Source organism: Elephantulus edwardii, unplaced genomic scaffold, assembly GCF_000299155.1.
Source record: "Elephantulus edwardii isolate Elephantulus edwardi_28Jun2011 unplaced genomic scaffold, EleEdw1.0 scaffold00365, whole genome shotgun sequence".
NCBI classification, from domain to species: domain Eukaryota; kingdom Metazoa; phylum Chordata; class Mammalia; order Macroscelidea; family Macroscelididae; genus Elephantulus; species Elephantulus edwardii.
This window is the reverse complement of record NW_006400115.1, coordinates 1,589,942-1,595,896: the sequence shown is the minus strand read 5'-3', so window position 1 is coordinate 1,595,896 and position 5,955 is coordinate 1,589,942. Positions and strand designations below refer to the sequence as shown.

Below are 5,955 nucleotides of genomic sequence, written 5' to 3'. Positions count from 1 at the left end.
AGATATGCTGATCGAGTTTGGCCCTTTTGATTTTCTGACTCCAACTCCTTGCACATTTCATTGTAATATTTTGCTTTGTCATCCCGTGCTGCCTTTTGAAATCTTCTATTCAACTCTTTAGTATCTTGAATTCTTCCTTGAAGATCACATAGTTCATGTTATTCACCTTAGTAGTGTGGTGAATTACGTTGTTTTTCTTATTTTGAGCTATTCTTGCATACCTATTATGATTCACTCGGTCATAATGAATTATTTTTTATGTGCTTTTGCATTTAATTGGGTAGGATTTTGTAAAGGATTTTTGCTTCTATATTCCTGAGAAATATTGATCAGTAGTTTTGTTTCTTGGTAATATCTTTTCCTGGCTTTGGTATTAGGGCTATGCTTGATTCATCGAATGACTCTGGAAGTGTTCTTTTTTTCCCTCCTCTCTTTTTTTTTCCAAATACTTTAAGGTGAATTTGTGATAGATCTACCCTGAATGTTTTATAGGATTCAGATGTGCAGCCATATGGTCCAGGGCTTTTCTTATGAGGAAGTCTTTTTATGCCCTTTTCAATTTCTTCTTTTATTGAATGAACAGACGAGTCTGTTCAAAACTATGTCTCTCTGGGTCAATCTGGGTAGGGAGTGAGTATAAAGGAATTTGTGCATTTCCTCTAGTTTTTCAAATTTATCTAAATTTAGCAACTTGTGGCTTGAATTTGTTCTTCAGCTCCTTTAGCTGAAGAAATACTGAATGAGGAGATCACGCCCCTTGGGGTACGCGGGAACCGAGACTACATCCACAGCTAGCCCTCCCTGACGCCCTCACCTCCACTCCCACCGCGGGCAATGGCCTCCTCCGAAATGTCGCGGCACCCGCTTTTTCAAACAAACATATCAACAAAATCAATGTGTGTGCTCTCACAAATACTTGAGGAAGAACAGCAACAAAATAAAAAAGAAAATATTCGTTCCTTAACTATGTCTTGCTATGGTGGTTTTGAGAGTTTGCCTGATTAACTGGATCCATTCAGCAAGGCTTCTGTTTTAATATTCTTTGTGTGGGGGAAACTGGAATTAGGAAATAAACACTGATTGACACATTGCTTAATACTAACTTTGAAGACCATGAATCCTCACATTTTTGCCCACATGTTAAACTTAAGGCTCAGACGTATGAACTTCAGGAAAGCAATGTTCGACCGAAGTTGGTGACCAAATAAACAAAGAAGAGAGCTATCAACCCATCGTTGACTACACAGGTGCTCAATTTGAGGCCTATCTCCAAGAAGAACTGAAGATCAAATTGTCTCTGTACAACTATCATGACTCTCACATCCATGTGTGCCTTTACTTCATTTCCTCCACTGGTCACTCTCTGAAGACACTTGATCTCTTAACCATGAAGAACCTTGACAGTAAGGTGAACATTATACCAGTGATTTCCAAAGCAGATGCGATTTCTAAAACTGACTTACAGAAGTTCAAGATCAAGCTCATGAGTAAATTGGTTAGCAATGGTGTCCAGATATATCAGTTCCCAACAGATGATCAGAATATTGCTAAAATCAATTCTTCAAAGAACGAACATTTACCATTTGTTGTTATGGGAAGTATGGATGAGGTCAAATTTAGAAATAAGATGGTCAAAGTTCCTCAGTATCCATGGGGTGTTGTACAGATGGAAAATGAGAACCATTGTGAATTTATAAAGCTCTGAGAAATGTTCATTTGTACAAATATGGAAGATCTTCGAGAACAAACTGACACTAGACACTATGAACTTTACAGGCATTGCAAACTGGAGGAACTGGGCTTTGAAGACATGGGCTCAGAGAACAAGCCAGTCAGTCTTCAAGAGCCTTAAGAAGCCAAAAGACATGAATTCTACAGTGAACTCCAGAAGAAGGAAGATGAGATAAAACAGATGTTTGTGCAACGAGTAAAGGAGAAAGAAGCCATATTGAAAGAAGAGGGAAGAGAGCTGCAGGCCAAATTTGAACATCTTAAAAGAGTTCACCAAGAAGAGAGAATGAAGCTTGAAGAAAAGAGAAGACTTTTAGAAGAAGAAACAGTTGCTTTTTCTAAAAAGAAAACATCCAAACATCCTCTGAAATATTCCAAGACCAACCCTTTTGTGTTCCTACTGGTAGCAAGAGGGAAAAGGATCAAAAGAACTCTAGTTACATTATAGAACAGTCATTCCAGAATATCATATAAAAAGATCATTACAAGTGGAAGTTATTAAAAAATTGGGTGTATGCCTCGTTTTTTTTTACTGTTTTTTAATTTGCTATACTATTTACTTGTTCTATATTTCATGAATGGACACAATAACCACCATTTATGGAAAATTATTTCCAAATATGAGGTCAGTACATATGCCCAAGTAGGCAATATTACTTAGATAATGAGATAATGACTGTTACAAATTTTTAAGTTACTTAAAATGAATCCAGGTTGTTCTCCCTTTTGCCAGCTAATCGTTAAGTTTGTAGTCCATAATACCAAAGACAGAAGTGTTAGTTCTATTTAAAATCTATAATTTCATATTATAGCTTTGTGGTTCACTTATATCCTAAGATGAATCTTTCTTAAAAAAATATACGAAAGTTAAAAGTTTAGGGATATATTTTGAAATAAATGCCTGAAACTTAGTAACCTTTGAATAGTTTTAGAAAAGTGCTTAAATTTTTATATGATGACCTAATATTTAAGCCTTTCTATCAAATTGTATAACCTTCTAGACTGGTATGGCTTATAGTGGTTGATGTGATTGAAACAAAGTATGTTTAAAGATTAAACTGTCCAGGTGTAGAAATGTTAACTATGTTATGAATACCTTTTGAAACTGAGCATATCACAAGATTTTCATTAGGATGTATTTCATACTTGCTTAAAATTCTTGTCTCCTAGAGAAAGAAAAGGTAATGTTGAACCATCTTATTAAAAATTACTTTTATAGTAAAAGACTATGAACATCTAAATATAAAAGATGTTAAGAGTCCAGGTAACTCATGGGAGATTTTAATTCAAAGTGCCTTAGTAATATTCTCAAGACAATTTAGTGGTTTGTAGCCTTTTTTTAACAGCCTATGTATGTGTACTTAACAAGCATTTCATGCCCAATTTTTTTTGCACATGAAAAGTTCTAAATAAAATTGAGATTTTACTCTTGAAAAATGAAATAAAAAGTAATATTGAGTGAGATTATCCCTTTTGATTTTCCTACTCCAGATCTTTGCACATTTCATTATAATGCTTTGTCTTCTGAGCTGCCCTTTGAAATCTTCTATTTGAGTCCTTAATATCTTTCTTCTCCCCCCCCCCCAGCTTTGGCTTCTCAGCGCTCTAGTGCAAAATTGGGATTGTAAAATGGTACAATCATTCTGGAAGAGAATTTGGCCCTTCCTAAAAAAGCTGAACATAGAAATGCCATGTTATCTAACTATACCACTTCTTGGGATACCTCCTCAGAAAATGAGCACTAAGGCATAAATGGAGACTCGTACACAAATGTTCATAGGAGTGTTAATTACCATCGCAAGAACAAGGAAACAGTGCAGATGGAATGGATTGAGAAATTATGGTACATTCACACAATAGAATACTATGCAGCAACGATTTTGTAAATTACTACCTAACTTGGGAGGGACTGGAGTGCACTATGCTGAGTGAACTAACTCAATCCCATAAGGACAAAGACTGTATAAAACTACTCATTGTAGAACGAATATGAGGATCCATTGCGGGGGAGGGAGGCTTGAAGCAGAAGGGTGAAGATGAGTGGGTGCAGGACTATTCATAGGGTTGCACAATTTGATGGGTGGGCGGGGGGTGAAGGAAATGGGACATATCCAATATGAAAAACAATGTATTCAAACTTTGTAATTAAACCAGTATAAATTATTTTTTAAAAAAAGAAAAAATATTACAAAGCAAGTGTATCAGGATTGTTTTCTCTCTCCATACTTATTCATTCTGTATGCTGAGCAAATTATTCAAGAAGCTGAATTCTATGAAGTATGTTGTTTTGTTGCATACCATCGAGTCCTTTGAGATTCATAGTGATCCTATGTAAACCCTGCTCTATCTCTTGCCAACATTGTTGTCTCTGACACACCTATACCCATTACCCCAGTGACAGAATCAATCCATTTAATCGAGGGTCTTCCTCTCCTGTGCTATCCCTCCATGCTCCCAAGTATGACCTCCCTCTCTAAGGATTGATCCCGCCTTGAAACATATCCAAAGTATGTCAGGCAGAGCTTCAGAATCCTTGCTTCCAAGGACCAGCCTGTCTTCACCCTCTCCAGGATGAACTTGTTTGTTCTCCTAGCAGTCCATGGTATATTCAATACTCTTCTCCTGCACCAAAGCTCAAAGGCATCAACTCTCCTTCTATCGTCCTTAGTCATTGTCCATCTCTCTGATGCATAGCATTTATTGACAAAGACTATGTATGCCCTGTATCAAGCGCACCTTAGCCTCCATACTGATATTGTTGCTCCTCAGTACCTTGAAGAAATCTATGCAGTCCTTGACCTTCTGCAGTAAGTGCTTCAGGTTCTCCTCAGTTTCAGCAAGCAGGTTTGTGTCATCTGCATAACACAGATTGTTGATGAGTCTACCTCCTATCTCAGTGCCACACTTCTCATATAGTCCATCCTCCTGGATAATCTGCCCCTCATATAGATTGAAAATATATAGGACACATATTTGATGCACACCCTTCCCAATTTCGAACCATGCATTATTTTCTTGCTCTATTCTGATGACTGCCTACTGGTCCAAGTATAAGTTTTGCATAAGCACAATCAAGTGTTCTGGGATTCCCATTATTCTCAGAGTCAGCCATGGTTTGTTGTAATCCACACAGTCGAATGCCTTCGCATAGTCAATGAAACACAAATAGAAATTCCTCTGGTACTCTCTACTTTCAGCCAAGATCCATCTGACATTCTCTATAATTTCCCTAGTGTCACGGCCTCTCCTAAATCCAGCCTGCACTTCAGGCAGTTCTCTGGTGATGTGCTGTTCCAGTCGTTTTTGTATGATCTTCAGGAGAATCTTGCTTGCATGTGATATCAATGATACTGTTTGATAATTTCCACACTCTGTTGCATCACCTTTCTTTGGAATGGGAACAAATATAGATCTTTTCCAGTCAGTTGATCAGGTTTCTTGGCACACCTTGGTGAGCACATCCAGGATAGCATCTGTTTGTTGAAATACAATGTTGCATAAAGATAGGAGGAAGGTTCATTAATAGACTTCGTTATACAGAAGACACAATCTTGCTTGCTTAAAGTGAGTGCGAGTTGAATCACTTGTGTACAGAAAAACAAAGAATAGAGCCTACTATATAGATCAATGTCAAGAAAACAAAAATTCATGCTAATAGGACCAATAGAAAACGTTGTGATAGATGGAGAAGAGATTGAAACTGTGAACAACTGCATCTTATATGGAACCACAGTCAACACCCTTGGTACCAGAAGTCAGGAAATCAGGAGATGTATTGCACTGGGTAAGTCTGCAGTCAGGGTACTCTAAAATTATTAAGGAGCAATGATGTCAGTTTGAGGCCTAAGGTGTCTGATTCAAGCCATTGTCTTTCTGATCACTTGTTATGCACCTGAAAGCTGAACAATGAATAAGGAAGACAGAAGAAAAATTGATATCTTTGAGTTCTGGTGTTGGGGAAGAGTGCTGAACATCCCATGGACTGCCAAAAGAACAAACACATATGTCTCAGAGGAAGCGCAGCCAAAGTGCTCCTTGGAGGCAAAGAATAAAGCTTTGCCTTACACACTTTGGGTATGTTGCTAGGAGAGGCTGTTCTTGGAGAGGGACATCATGCTTGGGAAAGATAAGGTCAGCAAAAGAGAGGAAGACCCTTGACCAGGTAGATTGACACAGTGACTGCAACAATGGGTTCTAGCGTGTCAGGAAGTATGAGGTTATCAC

The 5,955-nt window shown here is 37.7% G+C and overlaps 1 pseudogene; it reads left to right on the top strand.

The window, feature by feature from the left end:
* Positions 1–834: 834 nt before the first annotated feature.
* LOC102869731 lies at positions 835–2,205 on the top strand (annotated as a pseudogene).
* Positions 2,206–5,955: the final 3,750 nt, after the last annotated feature.